At 48.2% G+C, this 26,825-nt stretch overlaps 1 long non-coding RNA gene across 1 annotated transcript in view; it reads right to left on the reverse strand.

Moving 5' to 3' along the window:
- Positions 1-374: 374 nt before the first annotated feature.
- LOC104695467 overlaps positions 375-26,825 on the reverse strand; it is a 38,724-nt gene continuing 12,273 nt past the window's right edge. Inside the window, exons 4-10 of the long non-coding RNA XR_005602552.1 lie at positions 12,823-12,929; positions 11,539-11,664; positions 11,114-11,198; positions 10,265-10,399; positions 6,475-6,604; positions 5,017-5,161; positions 375-2,105 (exon numbers count right to left, since the gene is read on the reverse strand). This is a non-coding gene — a long non-coding RNA (uncharacterized LOC104695467). The remainder of the gene's footprint in view (positions 2,106-5,016; positions 5,162-6,474; positions 6,605-10,264; positions 10,400-11,113; positions 11,199-11,538; positions 11,665-12,822; positions 12,930-26,825) is intronic.

Here is a 26,825-nt window from a genome sequence, read left to right on the forward strand (position 1 = left end):
TGGACCTATGTCAGACTTTCACGTGACATCACCTTGACCTAGACAAGACAAGGGCAGCCCCATTTAGGGGTAGGAAGCCCTGGATCCTAGAAGAGCATCTTAGTTTTGGAGGCCCACACCAGCTGACGGGGCAGGAGGTCAGGGACATAAGGAGGCACATCTGAATAAACACAGTCCCATCCCTGCCTGCAGCCCTTGTTAAGGCCGGCCTCTGCTTTGAACTCCTTCGTGATGAAATGATTAATGAATGCTGTGCAGACCTCTTCCCTTCCTTCCCCTGCTTTCACCTGCCACACAGAGCAATACCAAACGAGGTGATCATGACAAACACAGCTCTAATTCTTTATTAATATTAATCAGAGGCAACCTTTCCATTGACACCAGAACCCGTGCATGTGTTGGCAGGGAGGGGATAATACCATGGCAGTGACATTTCTTGGGTAGGCAATTTTATTTTATTTTTTTTTTATCTCGCACCTTCCCTTCCCTCCCTTTAATATGGGCAAGTGATACCTTGTACAAACAGAGGAAGAAAGAAGCTGATTAAATAGCAGAGTTGGAGCATAATGAAAGAAAAAGCCCACTGCAAACATCTGCTGATTGTTTTAAACGGGAGGCACTGGGAGGTGGATTTCAGGTGATACCACGGTGGCTTCTCTCATAATCCCAGCTAAGGCAGCATTAGGGCTTTGGAGCTCAGGGTGAATTTCATCCAGTCCCTGCTGGCAAGGAAAGAGGCTTAGGCAGGATAGCAAACCTCAGTCCCATCTCGGAGCAGGGCTGGGAGAACCACAAAGACACACCATAAAGCTGCCCTGAGACAAAAGGGGCCCTTTCCTTGTGCCACCACACCAAAGGGGAAGTATTATGGGTAGCAGTGTGGACACAGCCATCTCACCGACACACATTCCTACACAGCAAGTTAGGAAGTTGTTTCTAGACTGAATAAAACAAATGAAGCCATTTGCTTCATTGCTGTTCACGTGTGGCTCAAGACAGGAAGCAGAAGATGAAGGTCCCTGGTCACCTACAAGAGGTGCACCTTTCCAGCTGGAGGTGGGTTCACATGAGCAGCCACTTGCTGGGATCCGCACTGGTGAATCAGAGATCACTTTGGGTTGGAAAGGGCCTTTGAAAGTCACCTAAACATTAGATTTGCAGGGTGAGAAAAGCTGTTTGTGGGAGAAGCCATCCAATCCATAAGGATGGAGACAACCATGTCCCCTCCTTACCCTAGGGGAGCTGGGCACTTTTCTCCAGCTGGGAGGATGGTCACTGAGCACAGGCAAGACCTACAGGTTTCCTTTGCCACCCAGTTGTTGATTTTCCAGCTTTCCCCATCCTAATAGCCAAGGGACTGCAGGGAGATCTGTACCGAGAGAAGCCCCTGATTCTCGGCTAAGTGCAACTTCCCTCTCTCTGTCTCTTAAAACAAATAGATTTTCATTGAAATCAACATATCTTTCTGAATTGAATAGGTTTTCATGGGGACAATAAATTTCTTCAAAACAATGCATTTTTATTACAACATATTTTTGTTCAAACCAATACTTTTTGACAACCAGATATTAATGACCAGGCCAAAGCCGTAAATTTGCCTCAAACTATGTGTTTACTCATGGAAGGAAATAATTTTTCTCATACAAATACATTTTTATTTGAATCAATCCTCTTTTTTTCCACCCCCAAAAATCAGATACACTTCTGGGAAGGAAGGGGGAAAGCTGCGTACCCAGGAAAGCCCCTTCACTTTGACAGGTATTGAGTGCTTGTGAGGATTGTCTCACTCCCACCTTCCAAAGCCCAGAAGCTCCAGAGGTCACGTGAAGCTTAAAACATAAACTTTTTTTCCATTGCCAACGTACCCACATTGTCACCCAGCTTCAGGCAGGTCCTGCAGAAAAAAAGGTTATGTCTCACTCCCCTTGTTTTGCTGTTTGCTGTTTGAAGTTGTGTTTGCAGAACCCAGTTAAATAATCCAGAGCAGGGCAGAGATGCTCAGGAAGGGCTGTCCATGCCTTGGACTCCTCCATCCACTTTGAGGAAGCTTTTTGTTGCTCTTGGTTTTGGGAATTTTTTTCATCTGAGATGGCTGCTGCAAGGCCCTGGGGACACACACACGGGTCAGATATGTCTCATTAGTCCTGTGTCCTTCCTTGCAACCCACCTCTCAAACCTCCTTGAAGCCCATGTGGGAGACCTGAGCCCCCTGTGTGGGGTCCAGCCCACCAGGGATGTTGGTCCTGCACATCCCTGGCCCTGAAGAGCCCAATCCTGCTCCAGCAGTGAGGGCCTGAGAGGTGCAGGAGGAATGGGGACAAGGGGTTGGCATCAGGGCTGTGTTTGCTGGAGTTGCAAAGGCTTTGGCTGCTACTTTTGCAACTAATTCAAAGCCTAAGCAGGAGCAAATCCCTCATCTCCTCCAGATCCTGTTTCCCCAGCTGACCATCCATACCAGACACATCCCCCCACTTCAGCAGCTGCCCACACTCACGCGCACCTGAGCCCTAATCGAGAAAAATCATGTTTTGGTGGCAAGTAGCTGCATTCAACTGCTTTGAGCCACATTTCCAAGCCTGGACCTGAGTCAGAGCCTGGGGATCCCAGGCAGTCGGAACATTAGGGGCTGACAAGGGTTCATTTCCCGTGGCCCCTGTTGGCCACTCTTTGTTGAGCTTCCCCAGCCCATGTAAACATGCTAATTGCTTGGGCTCAGCACAGGGCTGGATTCCGTGCTGTTTGTTTTCCATTGAATAGGATTAGGGATTCTGACACCAATGATTAATCGCCGTGCTGCAGACGGCTGACGAGCCCGGGGAAGGCGTCCTCTCCGAGCGGAGAGCATGCACAATCTCTGCCAAGCAGCTGCCACTGACTTCTATCTAACCCTCTGCATCTTGCCCTTTATCCTCCCTCTTCTACCAAAATGTCTCATATTCACCAAGCCAACCCCAGGCTCCCAGGGAGCAGTGGGAGAGGGGCCCTGGGCATCCCCTGCCCTGCTGTCAGCCACCTCGATGCCCCATCCTCTGTGCCACTTCCTACACCAGCTTATCCCTGCATCCCGTGTTGCAAAAACCCTCCCAACACACTGCAATGCTTCAGCCAGCCCTTCTCATACTTCCTATTAATGGCCAGGGAGATTTACAAAATTTTTCCAGCTGTCATCACCAGGGCACAGAAACATCACATAGCAGCCACGTCTCTTCACCAAGCAACGTAAAGGCACCAAATGCACCACCAGTGCCCCTCAATGGGCACAGGGCACCCAGCACTGGCCCCCAGACCCCTTCCAAGTCCAAAGGATATCCAGGGACCTGAGCAAGGCAGAGAAGAGCAATGGGAGCACTGAATGCCTTTGCCACCTCTACCCTCTGCTCATGGCTGCAGAAACATTTCTGTGTTCCCATTTTGCCCAGCAGCAGGTGAAGAAGGGATAGAGCAGAAGAGGTGGGAGAGGAGAAAGGCTGGAGAAAGCGGCCTTACAGGAGGCAAACCTCAAATAATTGCAACCATTGAGATTACCTCTACTCCTGACCTTGCAGAAGGAGTGCTGGAGGCAAATCCACCCATCTCTGCTGGTGCCTTGTGCAACATACTGTCACTCAGACAAGTGATGTTCATAATGGGTTTGTGGGAAAGGCCTGGCCTGCCTTTCCATCTGTACCTTCTGCTGACTCCCCTCTCCAGCACTGCCTCCCCATACGACATTCCCTTGAATTATTTAGACTGGTAAATCTTCCTGCATCTCACATCTTTAGTCCATCTGTTAGCTGGGGCTTTGCCTTTATAGGAACTGTCCTTTATGCATGCCGGCATCTGTCAACAGTACACTTGCCTCTTTTATTCATGATCTTCCGTGGGAGATGGTACAAGCTGCAGAAATGCCTCATTTCTGGTATGCATTTCATTTTAATGGAAGATTACATGACTGGGGCCCATTTTATTACTTCTTGCCCTGCACATTCATCCATCACAAGCCCCATTTGCTGAGCCTGCACTGGGACAGCAGCCATCAGCCTGCTCACGTTGGATTCCTCCCATGCCGCTCTCTCCCCCCCTTCGGGATGGGGAGGAAGCACATTTTGTTCAAGGAGGGGAAGGACAGCAATGGGAACTGATCCACCACGGGGCTCGGAGTTAAGTCAGGGTGGTGGCTAAGCCCAGTAGTTCTGGGAATCAGGCCTGGGAATCCAGGGGTCTCACCCCAACATGTATCTCCTATACCTGTGTTCAGCTTCACACAGTCCCTTCCCAATCCACACCACCGATGGGTGTTGGGGTGCGGCTGCTGAATACCTCAGGGCTCCTTGGAAAGACTCCACACCCCCAAATAAACACACACAAGTTCCTTAGCTCCCTTCCTCAAGCCATCCATGATTCCCTGCACATCCCACTCCCACCTTGCACACACACACACGCTGCTCACATGCAGCACCGGGAGCAGCATAAATAAAATCAATGTGAACCAGCAGTGGTAATTAAACTGCCGGTGGTATTTGCAGCCTCTCTCTCCTGTAAGGAAGGTTGCATGCAATTAGTGAAAACATTTTGGACTGGGAACAGTGCCAGTTTGCTCTGTCCTTTCTTTCAACTCCCACAGAAACCCAAGGACCCCTGATTATGCTCCAGACTGCAAAAATAAAACCCCAGTAAAAACATTCCACTTCTACATTGTGGTTCCCTGAATTAAGGGTTTACTGTGACCTGAGGCAGCAAGCAGGGTCAGAGGGGCCAGAAATGGAGGTGACCTCCTCAGAGATGTGGGGACTTCCCCAGCCCACAGTCCTCAGGCAGCATGAGACACAGGTGGCCATTTTAACCCAGAAAACAGTGTCTGTCCTCAAAAATCCCAGCCATGAGACTTTGCACTAAGGAGAATTTCTTCTCCATCTTGTTCAGATGAGATTTCAACATTTTCACTAAAGACTTGCTCCAAAAGTTAGGGCAACCCTGGTGTCTTGATGGGGTTCAGACAACATTTTTAGTTTAACTTGGTTAGAAAATGGAACTTACATGAAGTAATATGAACCAGTCCTCAGCTGAGACTCCAAGTCAGTCCTTGGTGGGCTTCGAAGCATGGAAAACCTGAACAATAATCATTCAAAGCATGGAAAACCTGAACCATAATCATCACTGTTGGCTGGGATGCCAGTTCTGGCTGGGAAAGAAAAATGAACAGCTTTTGGATGACAAGGAACCCTATGGAAAAGCCAGTATTCTTGAGCAACCTACAATATTAGTACATACTAAAAAAATAGGAAAAAATTGCCATAAATAACGTGCTAACTACCACAGCAGAAATTCAGGGGGAGAGAGCCCAGACATGCCTGGAGAAGAAATATGTCAGGCAACTGTCTCCAAACCAACTGGGATGAGCTGGAAGAGGCCAAGCATCTCCTGCAGACGGGGAAAGAGCCCTTGCCAGAAGCTGCTCCCACGCACACGCACGGTGCTTCAGAGTCAGTGGGGAAACCTGTGAGCGAGAGCTCCTCACCCAGCAGCCAGGAGGAAACAGCACCACGTGTGTCCCATATGGCAGGAGAAACTGGGAAGAGTCTGGGCAAGCAGCTACAGCAGAGACTGAGGGAAGCAGACAACACATTTCATCGGGTTGCTCAGCTAAATGGTCACAGTAACTTCCACCTAATGTTCAAAACAACCTTAACTCTGCCCCTATTTCACACCCAGTAACCCCCTCTAGTAGCTGCTCTCCGTATTGTCCAACCTGATGGCATAACTCAGCAATTTCCTTTCAGGAATCAATGAGAACAAATGAAAATTTAATACATTCTCCAGACAACCCAACTCCTTTCTCTCCCCCATGGTAAATAAATAATGTGCTAGTCAAATGATGGATGGAGTGCTCAGAAACTGGTGGCCGAGTGCTATTAGGGGCCGGGGAGGATGGTGGAGATGTGGTCTAGCACAGGATGACGTGGTGGCCATGGGTGATTTCAGCACATAAAGAAACCAGGAGCGAGAGGGGAGGCACGGGGAAGTGTCTGGTTGATGCAGGAAGGGGGCATGGAGCAGGCTGGGCTGTCTTGTTAGGGCTGATACACAGGGCTTATTTGGTTTCTCCACATGACTAAATCCAAACCCTGGTGCTGTCAATGAGGAAAAAACCAAGTGAAATTCCTTTTGTCTTCAGCCAGGTTTGGGTCAGGAGATTTGGCTGGATGAGGATGTGAGATTTTGGCTTATCTGGCAGCAAGTGGCTGGACAAGGCAGAGAATGGTCTGAGGGATCTTCAGCCAGCACAACAGAGGGACAACCGAATGCAGATGCACTGCATGTCTCTCAGAGCCAACAGGAAAGGTGGAAAAATGGAGCTAAAAACTAAGGAGGGGAGACCTGACTGCAACATCACCTGGACAGAAAGAGGTAAAGTTTCTTACTTGCTCCCCAGGTTGGGTGACCTTTTACAACCTGTGTCCTGGAACACATGCTTGTCTAGGAATTGTATCTCACCTCAAATGAAATGTAGAGGTTTGCCTTTTCCCTTTGGGCTGTCAGATGTGTCCCTGGAGCTCCACAGAACATGGCCATGTGGAGTCAAGACAGGGCTGTTGGAGATGAAGCTGGGATGCACTAGCAGGACCTGCTGGAGAAACAACTGTCAACCTGCAGCTCCCAAAGTGTGTGGTGGACAGGACAGATGGTGGCTGCCAGGGACATTAACCTGGGGCAGATCTCCACATCTTCACCAGGACAGGACATTGCACTCATTAACTTGTAATAATCCACACCTTCAAGCCCAGGTTTGGAGCTCAGGTCTAGGAACCTGAGGGAGCAGTACTGACCTCATATCTCACTGCAAGCCACTGAGCAAACACAACATCTGTACCTCCCAGAGGCCAGGTCCCAGGTGGTGTGTGTGGTCCTCCTCGCATCCCCCTCTCTTGCACCACACAGCTCTGGCTTCTGATCCCCTTGAACTTCAGGATGCACAAACAGTGCCTGCATTGCCTCGTCCCACAGCTGTGCTTATCTCCCAAGCCGACTGTGTACCTCCTTATCTCTGGGGAGAGCCTCTGTGTAAATATTGCTGTAAATTCTTTGGCTTCCCTTCCAAGTAGCGCTGTTCTTTAATGCCTTCCTTGTAAGACCTGCTTGCCCTACCCCAAGCCATTAGCTGTAACAGGACATTAATACGGAGGGGGTTTGGTATCTCTCAGGGATGTTGACCTCTTTCACTAGAAGCAAGGCACCCATTACAGAGCAATGATAAATCACAAGCCTTCCACTCCTTCCCCAGCAGGCACTTCTTTGCATGCATAAATACAAACAAGAGGCGCCCTCGCTCCCTGCATTAACTCAGGCAACACCCAAAAGCTTTGTCAAGCCTGGGGCCAGCTTGTCCCCTCAGGTCTCCCTCACCTCTGTGCATCCTCACAGAGCAAGGCACCCTCCAGCCTCTGGGTCCCAGTGTGGTCCTCCTTTGTGCAGGTCATAGCTACATCCATGTGTAGCTCCAGAATCAGTGAGCCAGAGCATCAACTCTTGAAACCATGGTGCTGCCAGAGACATCACAGATGTTCACACAGCACCAGGTGGACAGACACCCAGTGGGCCAGGGAAGGACAAAAATCATCACTGTTTTCCTTCACAGTGGGACAGCACCTCCCCATCACCTCTGCCAGCCAGGCTGTCTCAGAGCAGAGACTCTACCCAAAGCTTCCCAAAGAAGGCAGCATTTCTCCAGACAGCCCATTTTTTGTTATATTAAGGAGCTGTTGTGTTCAATGTTGAGCACGAGCTTTGCCCATTGAGCTGACCAAGCACAGAAGACACAGCAGGCCTCATGACCTGCACAGGGAGTGGGACACACTAACAGAAACCTTTGGATGTCACCAGAGCTGGGCTGCCACCATCCCTGTCCCCAAGCTCATAGAATCATAGAATATCCTGAATTGGAAGGGATCCACAAGGATCATCAAAGTGCAACTCCTGGCCCTCCACAGGACTACCTCAAGAATCACAAGCTCTACTCCACCTGAACCAACCTCAGACTCACAACTACAAGCCAGAAAAGAGTCTTACAGATACCAGGCCTCCAGAAATTTTCCTGACATTCTTTAACATGTTTTTCTACCGTGACAATCAGTTCTTAAAAACCTTCTTCCATTCCTCTCTTTATTTTTTTTTTTGGCATAAAATCAAAAATACACTTGGAGACCTTGCTGGCTTGAACCTTCAGATTCAGACTTTGAGAGCTGACAACCCTGTTTTCACTATTGTTTTTTAAGCGAGGAGGAAAAAGAAGCACCAAGCACCAAAAGCAAGAAATTTGGCTGAAAATTGACATGTTCGGAGAAAAATTCTGCTCTGGCAGAAAAAAAAAAAAATCAACATCTGTTTGTCAGAGAATTGCTTTTGACAGGAAACTATTGACCAGGTCTAACAAGCAGGGTTGGACCTGTTGGAGTAGGAGCATGGGTTACCTCATCCATCCTGCAGTCTGTAGTGCAGGAGTGCTGAGTCCAGCCAGCTCCTGTCTGCATTAGCAGCCAATTTGCTCTCAGACCTTCATGGAGGAGCTGGAAAGCTGGAGAGCATCTGAGCCATGCACATCCTTGTCCAGGGTTGTGCTCCCGTGCAGCAGCTCCGATCGGGGAATGGAGTGTCTTCCTGGCATGCCCTCCTCTGCACTCATAAACAGCCTCTTGCAGCCACCTCTGCTCATCCTTTAATTACATTAAGGCAAGATTTCTGCTGAGCCCAGCACAAAGCTGGATGCCTGGTGGTGCGAGGAGAAGCAGGTGTTCCTCCTGGTCCTGGCTCTGCTCACCCCATCCTGGTGTTCTGCCTCAGTTTCCCTGGTTTGACAAGTGTTCCTCACCCTCACACAATGTTGCTGTGCTCTGCTTGCAGCTAAATATTAACCCACCCTCACAGCAAATTTTTTTGCTTAGTTTGAACAAACAAATTAAAAAGCCCCAAATTATCACCAGCTGATTCAGAGCAACAAGTCTGGTCGGAGCAGACTGAAGGGCTGGATCTAAACTGCTGGGAATGAATGAATCCCCTCCATTCCTGCACTGTGTCCAGGCACAGCTGTTTCCTCGGCTGTTGTTCTACTTTGGACTCTGGCTGCTGCATTTAAAACTTCTCTGCTTTTCCATGCTCACCTCCTTCCTGGCAGCTCAAGGGCTTTCGCTCCCTGGGGCTATCATTAATCGGTTGTGATTAGAGGTCAGCTATAACCCTTTCACAGCAGCCTCTTGACTTCACTCTCACCCTAGGGAATGCACTCAGGGACAGAGAAAGAAGCATGTTGAAATATGGCTTTTTTTCCCCCCTTCCTTACTGTAAAGCCCTCACTGTCATCAGAGTAAGGAGCTGTTCACACTTGTGACACAAAGCCAGGAAATCAAGGCTCTCTTACTCCAGACTCTGCAGCTGGTTAATGACCTTGGGCAAAGGGCTCCATTTCTCTGTGCCTTAGTTTTCAGTGATACTTTAAAAAAAAAATATGGGGGAAGAGAAGGATTGTATTTCTAATAAGGGCACTGGCTCCAAAGATGAGACCTAGAGGGCAAAGTCTGACTGTGACACCATTAGCAAGCCATGTCACCAGCTCTTGGTAGCAGAGGGAGTTTCCAAGGAAGGTGCTTTCCAGCCTAAATGAAATGGGAAGGCACAGGCTGAAGGTGAGAGCTGGGCTGGGCAAGGCTCATCAGCCCTGCACCAAACATGGTGGTCACTGAACCACACAGAAAATGGGGTGGGGACAATGGGAATTCACTGTAGGATCAAGCTCCATCTAAGTCACTTTTTACAGGAGCATACATGTGCAACATGGGCAGATCACAACAGCCTTTTTGCAGTCCAAGCAGCCCTGTAGGGGCAAACATGACTTCAATTATGTGTGATAAAGGCCGTCTGGTATGGTGGGATCTGCTCTCAACCTGTGGCTGCCTGAGCATGAAACCTGTTTGCTCCCAGTACATTTCCATTCCCTGTCCCACCTGGAGCAATTTAGCAGAGGAAGATCTCTCTCCCAAGGAGCAACACAACAAGACCCAGGCTTCAGTAAGGCATTAATGCCATATAAATAACCATGGAGCCATCAGAGGTGCAAATCCGCTTTGCCGTTCTACATGATAACACCCTTATAAAGGGACAGCTCATTTGGCAGGTTATTCCCTGCCAGGATGAAGGGAATGATAAGGACATCGGCTAACCTGTTGGTAAATGATGGGAGGTGGATTCCACACAAGCCCATAAAATTAATCCCTACAGATCAATCTTTCCTCACCTATTTTTCTGCAATTGCCTGGCAGGCAAAAATATGCACAAGTGATGATGAGGTATATCCAATCTTCTCCTAGTAGGATATGGGTTTCCATTCAAGCCCAAGACTTCAGGATGTCCATAAAGGCAACTCTCCAGCCTAGTGTAAAAGAGAGCCTTTAGCATCTCATTATGCAGAGGGGTAAATTATGCCATAGTAAGTCATCAATTCTTCTCGTCTCTACTGGACAAGGATGGCTGAGAGGACCTGGCAGTGAGGACCATGTTGGGAAGGATGAGAAAAAGAAGCCAGTCAGAGACATTGGTTTAGGACATGCTGTCTGCCTCTGTGGCTTTCTCAGCTGTGGCCCCAAAAACCATCAAAGCATGCTGCTGCCAGGTCACAGCATGAGGATGCAGCAAGAGTGACATTGTCATACACATACAGGTGTGATGTCACCTATATATATGTTCAGCTGTCCAGACAGATCTTTAGTGGGTAAAAACTTGTAGGTTTTAGACCAAACCCATGGAAAACTGGACCTTTATCAGGAGCTTTGTTCCTGCTGGACATTTAAAATGGCGCCACTGAGCGGGAGCCATCACCATTCCCACTGAGGGATGAGTGAAACAGCAGGTACAACTGGGGCCGCGTAACAGAGCTGGGAAATTATGTCCTGAGTTACACAGAACATTCAAATCCTTTTTATGTGGACACCTCTGAGCGCTGCTGCAGGCAGCAGAGGAGCTCAGAAGCAGGGTTAGCAGTGGGTAGGAATGCCACTTGATCCAAGCACAAGTGCAAGGACTTTAAAGATGAATTTGTACCTGGGACAAGTTCACATTGGCTTCAGAAAAATATCAGGCGTGGTACCTGCCAGAGCCAGGGATCCTCTTCAAGAGATGGGGAAGCCTTCAGCATGCAGTCAAGCAGAACACTCCTTCTAGAGGTATTAAAGCTGTAAATAAATTAATTCACATGTCACTGGTGGCTGAGAAGTTTGGGGAGAGAGTCAGGGATCAAGTGGCATAGGCACAACATGGGGCAGAGCCAGGATGGCTCTGGATCCTGGAAGTCTCCCCTCCTCCTTCTCAAAAGGAGCAGAGAAAGGAGGGACTGTGGCAGGCAGCACAATGGCTGAGGACCAGGCAGAAGAGCCCCATGAAGGGGATAAGAAAAAGGCCAGAGGGGACTAAAGTGGACAAGGAGTGAATAAAAGGTGCTTGGACAGGCTGGGAAAGGGAGGCTGGTTGCAAACCACACCTGGAAAGCCAGACCAGCCCAGGTTAAACTCTTACCACTCACACAGTTTTCCATGGAGATATATTCCCAGTTGCTGAAGTCAGAGACTATGGGTTGTAGGAAGCATCCCACAGATTTCAGAGGTTTCTTGGCTATAGCTCTGCTCAACAATACCTGTTTTGCTGGAAGAAAAAAGCACAAAAAGCAAAGGCTGCTGCATGTTTTTTCCCAGTAGCATGCAAGTATTCAGCCATCTGTAAACATCTGGAAGCTGGTGGAGTTCAGCACTAGATGTACTTTCCCAAAAGAAGAGGACAAAAGTGACATGGTTTTGTGAAAAATGAGGGCATTTATAATGAGATCCTTCTGGGAATCATTGGAACTGGGACCCCCTGGAAGCTCTTGACTGGGTTAACTCCTGTTGAAATGAGAACATCCGTGAACAAGGGCCACAGGGACCCAAACAAACAGAACTGCAAAACTCTGTGCCCACCAGCCAGAATTTGGGCTATTTAATAAAAAGTTGCTATTCTGGCCACATCAAGTCCACTTACCTTTCTGGCCTGGAGACATGACTTGAGCAGGTCCTCTCACAGAGGCCACACATGGACAAGTCCTGGAGGTTGACACAGCCCCTGGATCAATTTTGAACCTGGAGGGGGACTTCAACCTCAAAGCAGCACATTTGGGTCACCTCTCCTGCTTACACTGGTACCAGTTCCTTGGCCCTGGAAAGTTAGACCCACTCTGTGTCAGACCTCAGCTTTCCAGAGCCAGGTTTGAACACTTCAGTCCCTGGAGCCTCGCCTGAGCTGTCAACGCAGTGAGGGGGAAGGAGAAATGTACTGTCAGGAAATGTAATCTCTGAAAAGTGCAGAAATCCAACTGTGGGAGGATTTACAGGAGTTCAAAACTAAGGGACGCCAGGAAAGACAGCTAAATAAACACATAGATCATGCATCTTGAAAGCTGATGTCAAGATCGTAAAAAATCAACTCGATTATAGGAGCAGACAGGTGGCGATTGGTGCAACCACTACGCGTCGTGTCCTGGAGCCTCTGGCTGGCCCTGTCCACTGGAAAGAGCACTCAGCAGATGTTTTCCTGATTATAAATGCTGTATAATTTATAATCCACAGATTTGCACTTAAAACGATCCTGAAGCTGTGGGGAGGCCAAGGGGTAGAGAGGCCAAATCCCTCCCATCCATTAATGCAACCAGGCCCCATCACTGCCCAGTGGCATGGAGAACAGGCTGCTCCCGTGATGTCTTAGGGACTGGGTGCTCTCAGCAACAAGTATGGGGGACCTTAGAACGTCAGTTTGATGCCATTGAGTTACCTGCTTTTGCATCCTGCTCCAGAGCCACCATGAATATCCACCATGTGACAGCAGCAGAGGTGTATTGCTCCTGGGAAGAGAAGTCCCTCTCGATGCTATGCCAGGCTCTGCAAAAGGCAATCAAGCTCTTTTCATCCTTTTCTCTCTCTTCAGAAGTTGTCTGAGTCTTGCCAAGATGTCCATGAGAGATTTGCAAGTGTTATGGCTCATATCACTCAGAATTTGCAGAGCAGCACCTTGAAATGGAAAATCCAGCACTTCCTCCCCCTTTAGAAAAATCACATCTAGGGGCCCACGGGGGAAAACAGCAAGCTATAAAAGTGTTCTGAACATCTCTTCTCATCTTGGCACAAAACACTGCTCTGGGCTTTGCCAGCAAAGGAAATTGAGCACCTCGAATGCCTGGTTTGAGACGATAAACAGACTTGCTCCCAGCCAGCTGAAATTGCTCCAGTGATCCCTATGGCCTGATGTTCCTGGGCAGATCTCAGTGCCCCCCTTTACCAACGGCTGAAACCACATACCCTGGGCTGGGCACCCAGACTGACACTGGGATGTCAACTGCAGAGCCACGGGACATGCTCCCTGCTGGGACATGGAGGAGCACAGCCTGATGGAAGGATGTCCACCCAAGGGCCAGAAGAGCTGATGGGGTCTTGCCCAGAGCTGCCTCAGGTGGTTTCAGGCTCATGTGTGAGCAAGAGAAGACTTTTTGGGACAACAGCTGGCTCCCAAGTTACAAAGTGCTACTGCAGCTGAGCTGACAAACCCTCTGTGGGCTAGAGGGACTCCCCAGCTCAACTCCCTGCTAACCCAGCACTCCCTGCTCATATGGCCACATTCCCATGGGGAGAAAGTGGAGCAGATGCAGACAGCACGTCCTGGCTTGCAGCACTGTCCTTCCCAAAGGAGATCCCACTGAGGCTGGGAAAGACGCTGGAAACACGCCGAGGGCCAGGGAAAGGCTGCCCGCCCAGGTGGGGCTCAGCCCGAGCCCCCCAGCCGGGCTCCCCTGCTGCCGGCAGCCCAAGCCAGCAGTCTCTGACCCCCCTCTAGTGGCTATAAAACATAGCCAAGTTCACGAACCCGCCGCCACAGCCACCTGCTCTGAGCGCCAAGCAGGCTTCTGGGTCCTGGCACCCCGGGCTGGGGGGCAACTGGCCCCGGCAAGGCGAGGGCAAGGCTCTGGCTGAGACATGGAGAGAAGGTGGTGCCAGGGCTATATTCCATCCTATGCCCTCCATTTATTAATAAATAAAGAAATAATAATATAAAAGCAAAGATCCCCCTCCAAGTCCCCACAGAGTGGTGGAAGAGGCCACCAGAGGCAATCTCCCTCCACACTGTAGAGCAAGGCTCTGCCCTTGCTCTGGAGCACAGGACACACCTGAGGGGAGCAGACACACCTGAGGGCTACCTGCACAGCAAGGCTGGGAGCAACCGTGCCCCTGCTCCACCCCAGAGGCACAGACTTCACCAGGGACAGATTTTCAGCCACTGTCAGCTGGGACAGGACAAGGAACCAGGAAGCACTTCCTTGCTGCAAGGCCCAGAGGAGATCCCACTCCCTGATCCTGAAAGGATGAGAGTTGGAGATGTAACCCTCTCATGGGAAAGCAGCAGCCCTAAGGCAACACAGCACAGAGGCAACAGCATCCCCTGAGAGCTTCTTCCTCCAGCCCCAAGGAGAAAACAGGGGAACCAGGGCGGGTTTGGAGGAGGATTTAGGTGGCAACAGGCACAGCCTCACCAGCAGGGTTGATAAGAGCATCTCTGCAGGGCTGGGATCCCAGATCCCAAAGGCTTTCCTGCTACAGCAGGCACGCATCCACATACATCCTCCCAAAGAGGCCCATGGTCTCTGTACCCCTCCAGCCCTCCTCAAGTTCACATTGAGACAGTGCCATGAACATTGAATCACAAAATAATTGTTATAATAAGTGCTGTAAAACATGCTGGTGCTTTTTAGCTTCCCAAGGAAAGTGGCTTATGCAATTACACCGTAGGCTTGTGTGTTTCAATTGCTTTGGAACCTGTCAGCTAATTTTAACCCAATTTAGCAGAGACAGAAAACTCAGAGAGTTTTAGTTTCACTAGGCTGTCAGCTAAAGGACAGACACCTTCTTAGTGTCCTCCCTTGAGCAAGGGCTGCAGTGTGAGCTCAGCCTCTTACCAGACACCAGAGACTCCCCGTGACCTTAACAAGCAAACCAGTGCAGGAAAGGGGGGATACAAGAGCTCCCATCCCTCGCCCAATCTCATGACAAACCTGTGGAAAAGCTGCCTTTCCACCTGCCTCAACTCTAACCATTAAACCCCATCACATTTCATTTTTCTCTGGGAAGCTTAGTTCTTTTCATCCTACGTTTTTGATAAACTAAAAAAGTACAGTTTCCTTTGGCTAGTGATTACCATCAAACACCATTAAAAGAAAAACTTGAGAAGGCTTTTCACCAGAAATTAAGATGTTCTTTTTCCTCTTTTTTTCCCCCTCTTTGTAATTGCTCACTAGGGAAGGGCAAGAGAATGAACTGAGCATTTTTGGGCAAAAGTGACAAAAACTGTGATGAAATATAAGGCAATCCAGTCACATTTGGATGGAAGAAATGTTCTACCAGCTACAGAGTGTTGCCACCTGCCAAACATCTGACCTTGAAAGATCGGGCCAGGTTTAGTATGCGTGGTACAGACAGGGTTTTAATACAAGAGTTTCAGCTATATATAGGAACTCATCCATTTTCATTCTTTAAAACAAAATGCAGAAGAAAAGCCTTGGTAGAGCCCGGGTGTTTGGTAGCCAGTGTACCCTGGCAGCATTGAGAGGCTGACAATGCAGGAGAGCCCAAAGTAAGGAGCCTGGGAAACCTCTCCAGGGGACATGGTGTGAGACCATGGTTAGTGGTCAGCTCTCAAAACAATCTGCTTGTGTTTGGCTGGGGCTGTCAAGATGAAATTAATCTTGCCTGGGCAGTCAAAGTTTGGATCTACCTTCGCTAGCCTCTAATGAAAAATGCATAGTGGCAAGCATTGGAAAATCCCTGACACTCAGCACGAGAGGGTACATTTAAGTAATTTTATGAATATAGATCAATAAAACTAATGCACTTACAGCTGCTGTGTGAAGTATTCAAGCTAGAATAAAAGTCATCTTGTATTACAAAGCCCTGTATTAATTCCTTGCACCTATTGTTTTACATATTCAATTAATCTTAGTTGGCAGAGAGCAACTCATACACGGTATTAAAAGCACAAGGCACATGAGGCTGTATCAGAGAGCCCAGACATCTTCATAATCAGGAGTGAGCTTGGAGGAAGGTGCCCCTACAAGAGCCCACTGCCTGCAGGCTGGAGGATAAGACATCAGGTGGACTGGAGACATGAGAGGAAGTCTATGGCCATGCTGGGACTTCCAAATCCCTGTGTGTGTGGTGTCCAGGACAGCACATGTCTCTGGGGACTTGTTCAGAGAGGGATCTCGAAGCATCAGGAACTGCAGGAAGAAACACCTTCACAACTTAGGTGGGGATGGAATTAAGACCTGGAGCACTGGTCACTACAAGACCCGGCCATTTGCCTGTGATTCACTTCAGTACCAGCCAGAGGAGCAGAGGAGGTGTGAGATAATCCATAAGGTTGGACTAAGAGCCTTTCTCAGCCTTTGTGGGGCTGGTTTGCCAAAATCTCTCAAATGCCAGCACATCTCACTTAGCTGCAGGGAAAAGCTATTCATTGAACAGCTATTTTAGGGATCTCCTCAGGGAATTTGGAACAGGAATCTGTTGGACATGATAAACCATTACATTAGAGGTCCAGACCATCAAACCAGTTAGTCTAAAAGCTGTCAGCCTGGACTTGCCAGCCTCTGCATTTTCAAAACCATACTTTGTGTGGACCCAAAAGCACTTCACACCACATGAATGTTGGTATTCGAGTGCCCCACACTGCTGTGAACCCAGACCAGCCTGAGAGCTGGGCAATCAAATCCAGCCATGTCTTTGGAAAGGTTAGCTCTCAGCTGGTAACTGAGGGAAGAAGAGGCAAAGAGTTCTCTAGTATCTCCCATGAGGCTACAAAGGTTTGGAGGTCTTGACTCCAGCCACACTGCCAGTCCCCTCTCAACAGAGGTACTCCAGCAAAACACCCAGCCCCAACTCATCTACCTCTGACTGTTCAGAGCATCCCCTCTGGAGGCTTTGACCAGCTCTCCAGAGGAGGAAACAGTCAGACATGTCAGGTATGTCACTGCTCTCCCCACTGCCACCACACAATTACCAAAATGGTGTCTGGGTCTCTTTCTCCAGCAAGGGTCATAACCTTTGCCAACACTGTGGCCATTGTGACATTCATTAAGCTGACAGTGCTTAACACACTGCTTGCTGTGATGAATCTGGTGTTGGAGGGCTGCTCTGTTCTGTCACTGGGCAAGAAAGAGAATGCCCTTCAAGGTGGCACTGCTGGCCCACCCTCACAGCTGCTCACCATGTATCACTCCTGACTCACCCAGCATTTTACAAACCAGCCCTGGACTGTTGACCAAAATGACAGCACACTCTACATTGGGAGCAAAACCTACTCAGTGCCTTCAGAAAAGCCCTGTACCTCAATCTTAAAAGACAAAGGAATGGTTAAAAAAATACCCAAAGAAAGCCCACTGAAAGCACAGCATCCAGTGTGATCCAGCAGACAGAGAGCACCATTGATAGAGATCTATGCTAGCCTATTAATAACACAATGCTAGGCTCGCATCTGGACTCATTTCACTTGTATATTAATCATGTACGTTCCATATAATAAGCCCTGTGTGTTGCCACAAGGTAGGACACCCTTATTCCCACATGGCAGGTTTAATGACTTTGCAAGGCTAATAAAGCCCTGCTTTCTGAAAGGATGCTGGAGTTGGGTCCCTACCAAAGTGAGGTTCTCAGAAGGTAATAAAACACCAAGGAGATGCTATCTAGTGGATTTGGAGCATTTCACTCCCTTGAAAGTCAGGTCGACAGCTGATTTAAAGTTTCCAGCTGGGTCATACAAAAGTCAACAGCGGCTGCATCCAGCCAGGTTCAGAGTTTGAATATTTATGGTGTCAATCTGAAATCCAGATAACCACAAATAATCCAAACCCATTAACTCCCCCCTTATCCAGAGAAGAAAGCTCTCTGGACGTTAATGCCCATATTTCTGGGGCTACCACAGGATCATGGGCAGAAGGATGTTCTTTCTGTTTCTTTTTTTTTTTCTTACTATTCTTTTTTTTTTCCCCTAACTGAAGGTTATGATGCAGTGATGGCGGTGTGTCAGGCAGTTCCCGCCAGATCCACCTGCCTTCCAGGAAAGCTGGAGTGGGCATCACGTGAGTGGAGCTGTTTGGAAGCACTGAGACTCTTGCATCCAGGTCAAGTCCAGTCCACCAGGGAATAGCCTGATAAATTGCCATCATCATTGCACTGCAGGGCAGGAGTGCAAGGTAATGATCCCTGCTCGCATGCTGGCCAGGGAGCTGCCCAGCACAGCCATGGGAGGAGGCACGCACATCTCCCAAGGAATGCTGCCCAGGAAGCACTCTCACCCAGGAGATGGAGCAATCCTGCTCCTTTGTCCTGCAGAAATTGGTCTGAGTGTCAGGGCATGCTCCCCTCCAGGGCTCCGCAGACATAGATCCCTGCGCCCCAGGGCTGGGCCCAGCACAGTGATGGGGTACTGCATCCCATCATGGGCAGAGCAGCTTCCCAAGGGAGGCCTAGAGGTGATGTGGGGCAGCAGGAGATGCCAAGGAAAAAGGAAAAGAAAAAAAAGAACAGACAAAATGCCAAAAATAGAGGCTGCTCGCTTGGATTATCTGAGCCTGAGCAAGGCTGGCATCCCGGCAGAAGGACTTGCTGAACGGAGCTATAGAGGGAGCAGAGCACTCCTTCCCTACCCACCCACCAGCTGGATCAAGCTGAGGAATTATATTACAGTGACACACCAGCCCTTGGGGGAGGCCATGCCTGAAGCACGGTACAGATCCTTCTGCAGACATCCCGCAGAACACAGAATACTCCAGCGGGTTAGAACAAGGGTGTCATGAACAGGAATCTGCTGCAATACCCCAGACAGGAGCCATCATCCTGGGAGATCTTGGCACACTGCCTCTGGCCTCTCGGCAAAAGCTCCTGAAGAAATCAATCTCAGAGCTTTCAGTGGTGGTTTTGCATCTCTGTTGGCAACTTGGATCCACAATGTCAGCTGTTAACCCCATCTTTATGGCTTCTCCCTTGCACAAAGGCTTGGAAGAAAGTCTTTCTTTAAAGGGAAAAGAAGTGCTGCTGGTTATCTGGTGTGCTCAGGAGACCTTTGTGGGTAGGTATGCGCAAGCCCAGGAACTGGGAGCAAGCACCTGGAGCAACATACAGAGCATGTAGGAGCAGCAGCATTCCAGATTTTGACACGGCCACTACAGGGACAGCCCCACACAGATGTGTGTTGGAACAGATCTGCAACAGAGCTGCTGGTGCTTGCCAGAGCCATGAGCAGTCCAAGGCATTTGCCAAGTCCTGGGACTTGCTACAACAAGGTTGTGGATATGGCAAGCCAAAGGAATCAGCGGGATGCTGGCAAGGAGGGCAGAGCAACTTTAGATAAGAGCAGAACCAGAGTGAACTCAACAGATTATTCTGGCAAATATCTGTCCAGAAATACGCCCCTAAAGACTAGGCTGAGTTTTTCCTCTGCTGCTGGAGAAGAGTTAGTGCTCCTTGGTGGGTTTTAGGAGGATTAGTACAAGTATTAGAGTTAAAAATAGTTTTGTAACTGTCTTCATGGACATAGAGGAACATGCCTAAATATAACATTAATTTCCATATGTCATCCAAATGGCTGCTTAATAAAAGCAGGGACTGAAACAACATGACGTGCATTTTTCCCATCAACTCACGTGGGCTCCAGAGTGCATCCTATCGCACAAACAAAGCAGCTCCTGTTGGAGCTCCATCAGATGCTGTGGGCTGGAAACATTTTGCTTTTTCACCTCAGTTCAGGTGTCTGGAGTGAGGCTGCCATCCTTTTACTGCCCCTCCCTCCAAGCAGCTTTGGGAATGGGCTTTACTGATGTGATGCTGGATATTAGGAGTTTCAAAAGCTGTTTGGGGCTGTTCTAGGTACCCAACCCCAATGATAAACTGGGAGGTTTGTGCAGGTAAGATTGTGAAGACAAAGGCAGGCAGAGACTGTGCAGCACTAAATCATTCTACCCACTGCATGATTGTGAAATTACATTGAAAATCGATTCATCTGAAGAGGAAAGGAAGTTGGTTCCCTCTGTTGTAATAGCAATTTGAGATGTTGACACACGTCTCTGTTTTGACAGATCTGTGGGGCAAAGTTAAGCTTGAGCGGGTGGTGGAAGTCATTCGGGGTGATAATCAACACACAATAATTACAAGGCAAAAGGGGGAGTTGGCTGGATACCTTAATTATGCATTTTCAGACTTTCTAAACATTCAAGGATCTCACTAAATCAGTCTGCTATTTTCAGAAAGGAAAATATTATTGTGCGGTTGGAATGCCAACAGAGGAGTACACAGAAATATCGGTATGCGGAGTGCAATTACACTCTGTTCCTTCTGGGCTCAGTGAGATTTAGGAGAAGAATTGCCCCTGTTCTCTCCCGCCTGCACACGAGGGCTACTGGGCTTGACCAGGGTCACCTGCTCAGCACATCAGGCTGGGGCCAAAGCAGAGAAGGGACACGTCACCTGGACCTCAGACCCTCAGGTGAGGGGTTTTACCTCGTGCTTGCAGAAGGGTCAGGCCATCCTCCGGCAGCTGAAGAGTTCAGACTGGAGAGGACAGGCTGCCTAAACCACCATCCCAGCACTATTAAAACACCCACTTATGCCTTTTTACCAAACTCAAGGGTAAGAGAAAAACTTTCTTTCCTTCAAAACAAAAATTAAAAAACTTCACTTGGACTTAAAACCAAAGTTCCATCTTCTAACTCTTTGTTTCTACTTGAAGCTAATCCTTTGCTTCAGAACAAAATGCTGCTCCTCGAGTGAAACTAAAACATTTCAACATGCCAAAAACTTCTTCCCCAAAAGAGACTGTTTCAGGTCAAGCCAAAACATTTTTTGGACCTGCCAGCAAATTTAGCAACACAATGCTTTGTGCTGCTGTAATTAGTATGAATGGGCTTCCTTAGCACCATTGTTTCAGGAGCAGCTGTGCTGCTTTGATGAATACCCATATTTTTGTGTGTCACATGCATTTGCTATGGCCTGTTTATAAAAAGTTTCAAATCATACTGTTAGGGAGCAGAACAAAAATAATATCAGGAGCCTTGGGCGATAAATCACAAAGTGCAGACAAAGAGAGAAGACAGAGATCTTGTTGTGGGACATGGGACAAGGACTCGGAAAACCCAGCTTCAGTTCTTTGCTCTGCCAAAGACTGAGCTGGGCAAGTGAAAAACTACTCTTCTGCTGGCAGGCAAAAATATCCAGAGATTAAATAACCTGCCAGCTTGTCTATTTAAATTCTAAGTTTTTTCACCAAAGGACTGTGCTACCGACTCATTTACTGTGGAAGTAGGTAAAAAATGTTCCATTAACACACACGCATACTGTGTCTATAACCAGGGAAAAATGCAGATTCAGGAACATCGAAATACTTCTCAAATCACTCTGGATTCCTTCACATTGAAGGCTCTTCACACTGAAATATTTTAATTCTGCAAAATCAAGATGTCTAGCTGCAATATTTCTGAGCCCAGCAGCTCAGTTTTCCTCATCTTGAAATGCCTTTTCTTCAAATTCAATTAAAATTATATTTTGAAAGAAGCATTTCAGTGACAGCGCTTTTTACTAAATATCAACAAAAATATCAGTGCTATTCTATCAAAAAATCTATTAATTATCCAGAATGAAATGCTGTATTTCCTTTTGGCTTTCAGTTGAATTCTAAATCCTTAAACAGTTGTTTTTCTTCTGAACCTGGACATATTTGTAAGATTCAGACTTGCCAAGAAGACAAGCTCAACAAGACGAGGTTTGGCTTTAGCAGAGGGGCTTATGTAAAGGGAACAATAAATAATGCAAGTCAAAACCCAAAGCCAGCAGGGTGGGTTTGAGAGGTAGGAAAGAGCTTCAGGATATGGGGGACAAGAGGGGCTGCAGCATTATCCAACACATCTTTCTCCAGAAACCCAGGATCTGCAGGAAAGCCGTGTAAGTCAGGGAAGATCAACAAAACTGACCAGACCAAAGCATTTAAGGGCTTAAAAGAAAATAATATCAGACATCTGCTACATTGTCATGCCTCTCTTTAGGAGACAGAAAAACTTAGCAGGATGAACAGAATTACCAGCATCGTATTTTGCTTTCTAGAACAGAGGCCAACACAACCAGTGGCCACATGCGCTCATGTCCAGGGGGCAGCCTGCACAGGACTCCTTTCAGAGCATCCCTCAGAAGCACTAAACCTGTAAACAAAACTTTTAAACAAAGCACATGGCCCCCTCAGCCAAACAGCCTTGCAGCAGGATCAGTCCTGACTTCTCAATATGTACTTGGCTATCAGAAGTCCAGGTCTATCAAGTTGCAGGAAAGAGCAGCCTTGGCTTCTCTTGCCCAAGTCAATAAAATCTGCTGGCCGTATTTCATGTGGGAACCTGCAGGTCTCACATGGGGCCATGGAGTCAGATACCAACCAGCAACAGGTCAGAGCTCACGGCTCTGTCAGTCCCACATTGTAATTCCATGGAAAACACCACCAACAGCAAGACGTCCTGCAAACTGAGGGCTGCTGGCCCACTCTTGTCAGCTACCCACCATTCCAGTCACACATACAGGCCAGCTGCCTGCCCACTGACCCTCTGCCCTCTGCCTGGGCAATCTGTCTCCCACCTTGCATCATACCAAAACTCCCATCCAAGAAAAATCCCACCTCACATAATCAGTTTTAATTAAATTTACAGCAAGTATCTTCAGTTAAGCAGATAATTGGTTAATGACCCCCATTAAAATGAGATGCAAGCAGTATAACTGGCCAACATCCCCATGCTTCATTGAAAGGCTCTTCCACCAAGCCTTCTCCCAACACAGAAAGTTGGGATGTCAGCAGGAGGTGACAACTTTAACGGATGAGGAACCAATAAAAATAAAGGCAACCACACGGAACACGCGGAAGTGAAGCTAACATTTCATTTCTAAGCAGGATGTTTTTTCTCAGAGAGCCCCATTAATTTCTCCAAGGTCCATGGGCCTCACTGTCTCCCATCTGTCTAGCAGGGAATGAATATAGTGCCCTGCCTTAAACACTTGGAGACCTAAGTCCCCTCTTTGCTCTTTGCTCAACCCACTGGCTAAGTCACTAGCCCTCTGCAATACGGACACATTAGTACTCAGCACTATGAAGGGAGTTCAAGGCTGATTCATAATTCACCTGGTCCAAAAAGACACTGGGTTTCTTAAGCCTTGGGCCATAACTTTAAAATGTAGATGCTGTCAGGAAAAAGAAAAAAAAAAACCCAGCAGTAAAAAGCTGCGAAATTTGCACACAGCAAAATTATTCCCCTTTCTCAAGGTTCATTTGAGAAGTTACTGTAAATAGTTCCTGCAATTCACACACAAAACAACATTTCCAGAACATTAATGAACCATTTTTTAAAGCCCCCCTTAAAGTTATTCCTGGCAGAAAAGGGGAAAAGATGCAAGCTGTGGAGTCTGTGACTGCATAAGGGAAGGAGCTGTCAGATCCCATCTGTCGACGAGGAGGATAAACGACTGCACACACCTCTCCCCTGAGTTAGCTCATAGCCTGAGTCTGAGGAGAGGGAACCCGCTCGGTCACAGCTTTCAGCAGAGGAGGCAGGGATGGCAGCAAGTGGGAGTTTGATCCACACAGGTCTTCTCCCACAGTACCTCCACTCACACTTTGGGAGATAACAGGCTCTGGATTGGCTGCAAAATTAACTGGTGGGAAGGAAAACAAGTGCTCTGCATGACAACAGGGACAGCAGGGAAGTTATCCCCCATGAAAAACCACAAGTTGATGAGAGACACCCTTCTGGTGGACCTCAGTGGAGTCAGAGCCTCCCTGTGACATCCCTCCCGTGCCACCACTGAGCACAAACCAGCAGGAGAAAGGTCCAGAAGGGACCTTTCAGTCAGACTCCACAAACTCCCGGGCAGAGAAGTGTCCTTCAAAGCTCTCAGGGAAGAGACCCGAAGCCACAGAGCGGTGCAGACAAGGACAACACGGTTCAGCCCTCCAGCAGATTCCAGCAGTACTCCTCAAGACTGGCATTCCATACACTGGGATTAAGAGCCTGCGAACTGCAGCATTCCTCCACAGCTGTCTGGCTCGGAAGACCAGGAGATACCTAAAGGTCAAAGTGCTGCCAAGAAATGTAGTTAAACAAAGCCCAACGTTTCTCCAGTCAATTGCCCAGGCCTTTAAAGACAGCATTAAACTTACAGTAAGGAATTTAAAATTTGCTTTAGACCTTCTCCTTATTTTAAGAGGCTTTTCTCAGCACCAATACCATTTTATTTCAGTATCCAGCTAAAACCAGCCAACAGTAACTTGAACTTCTGGGGTGGTGAGAACTAGGGTGTCTGCAGTTCACTTTTTATTTTACTTCGGAAGTGTTTTTTGGTTTGTGGGTGTGTTGGCTTTCTGGTGGGAGTTTTTGTGGGGTTTTTTGTTTGTTTTTTACATATAATGCATATTTGACATATCTGTGAGGAGTTCTGGTGGGGTTATTATTTGTGTAACTAGCCTGCAGCCACACTTCTGCCCTCAGTGCAACAACAAAGCAGGACTCTTATGTTCAAACAAGAGGTGGAAAAATCCTTCATCTCCTTTTCCACATGGTTGTAGTCAGCTGGAGGTGAAACCCTGGCAAGAAGAGCAGCCACAATTCACTACTTCTTTTAACATCATCTCAGCCTAGTCTGGGGTGCTATCCCAGCAATACAGAGACTGGGTTAGCAGGTCCTGGAATCCCTAGGACCTCCCAAAACCCAGAAGACATTTTCTGAAGAGATTTGCCCACTACAGTCCTCCTCCTCATAAGCCAACTACATTTATCTGATAGCATTCCTTACACTGCTTTATCTACTCCCAAATAGAAAGACAGATTTCTATTTAAACAGCTCCCAGTCAAAATCCTGCTTTGGGAATCAGGCAATTTCTCTCACAAAGCTCTCTTGTGTCAAAGCTGATTTCCCAAATATTGTAGTCAGAGTGTCACAGGGTCACAGCAGGCCACCAGAGTTCCCACGTCATGGCTTTGCTGGAACAGAGACAACAAACATTTATCCCTCCTCCCTGGGCTTTTGCAGCAGGGAGAAGCAGAGCATCTCCTTCCTGATCTTCTGGCCATCCAACACCAGGTTTCTGAAAACCGTTTTGCACACAACAGACAGGATTTCGCAAGGAACACAAACAGAAATAGACTCTTCTCCCTGTTTTGAAGGTTGTCAATGAATAGAAGAGTTTGCGCTCTACTGGACTTAAAAGGAAATACTGTACCCTGTATTGCATTACCAAACAGACACATTAATGGTTTCCCAATGGCTAGTCTACAGCCAGTTCAGCCCAGTCCCAGCTCAGATGACAGCATGGAAGACCATCTGCAACTCTGTGAACTCGGCAATTAGCCCCTGAGCCCAGGGAAGAGTTTGTCAAGATCTCATTGCAGGCAAACAATAACACAGAAACACAGCTTTGAGGGGGAGATGATTTATCAAGCTGACCACAGACATCTCCCTCATTTTTTCTTTAATAAATCCAGCCTAACTCTTCGCCGTGCTCAGTATCTTGTCATTGCTTTCGTCTCCTTTCAGGGATGCCTCCCACCTGCAGTCTTCAGGCCCTTTGCAACCCTGAAACCATTTATTTTTTCCAACATTTCTCCATAAAGAAACCCAGACTTTATTTCCATGGAGAGGAGGGAAACTGAGGCACAGCAAGGCAAGCTCCCTGGCCTAAGGCTGGGGAAGGGGACAGGAATACCTGCTCATTTGTGATGGGCTGATTTGTACTGGTAATCTCCTCATCTGCACAAGGAGCATCAGGAGGATTTTGCTCCCTCTCTTGAATAGCTGTTTAAGAATTACTTGGATGATCTTTGCCATCAGATTTTAACCACCAAGAGTGCCTTCCTTGTGGGACTCCATGGGGCTGTTCAGGCAGCCAGCCAAGCTCCTGAGAGCCAGGCTTCGTCTGAATACACGCACTGGTTATAATGGTGGGCAGACACCAGCTTGGTTCCCATCTCATCTCCACCTCCTATCGCCAGAGTGGCATTTCTGTCTCCATTTCCATATCCCAGTGGTCCTCATAAGAGTGCAACGCAGAGCTCCAGGCTCAAATCCCTTCTGCAGTCCTTGGAGACACTCCTGGGAAGAGCCACATGTAGGTGGCCCTTTGAGGTCCAAGGGGAAAGTTCCACTTAGGCTGTCAGCTTTTGGGAGCACTAGGTATCAGCGCCACGAGGCTGCCAGCAGACATGGTTGCCTGGGCTAATTTCATGCCCATCCTCTTCCCTCTCTGCGAAATTCCAGGCAGGCCTTCCACTTTGGCTGACATTCAAAACTGTCACCTCTCTGCAGACATTAACTTGGAGGCCTCTGTCATTCCTCACATTAAAATGCTATCACAGGGAGTCAGCACAGCTTGGCTCAGCCAGCTAAGGGGCTGGCTCTGGCCACGCCACAGGGACAGCCGATTCACGCTTGACATCCATGGTCAATTTGACAGTGATGGACATGCTACTTAGGAGTCATTTGCTGATCTTGTTTCCCCAGGTGGGAGGTCGTGCCACAGAGCTGCCTTCCCTGGGGAGGAGGAGTGGTGATGCTCTCCAGCTTCTCCAGGAGCAGACACACACAGCTGGGCTGCTTCCTTGTCTGCTCACTAAGTAGGAGACAACCCACAGATCCTGCTGTGAACCCAAAATGCAGGTGCCCCATCTGCCACACAGGGAGGTGTCTTTGCTCACAGACAAGCATCTTGCCTCC

The sequence above is a fragment of the Corvus cornix genome, chromosome 8 (assembly GCF_000738735.6).
Source record: "Corvus cornix cornix isolate S_Up_H32 chromosome 8, ASM73873v5, whole genome shotgun sequence".
In the NCBI taxonomy this organism is placed as follows: Eukaryota; Metazoa; Chordata; class Aves; order Passeriformes; family Corvidae; genus Corvus; species Corvus cornix.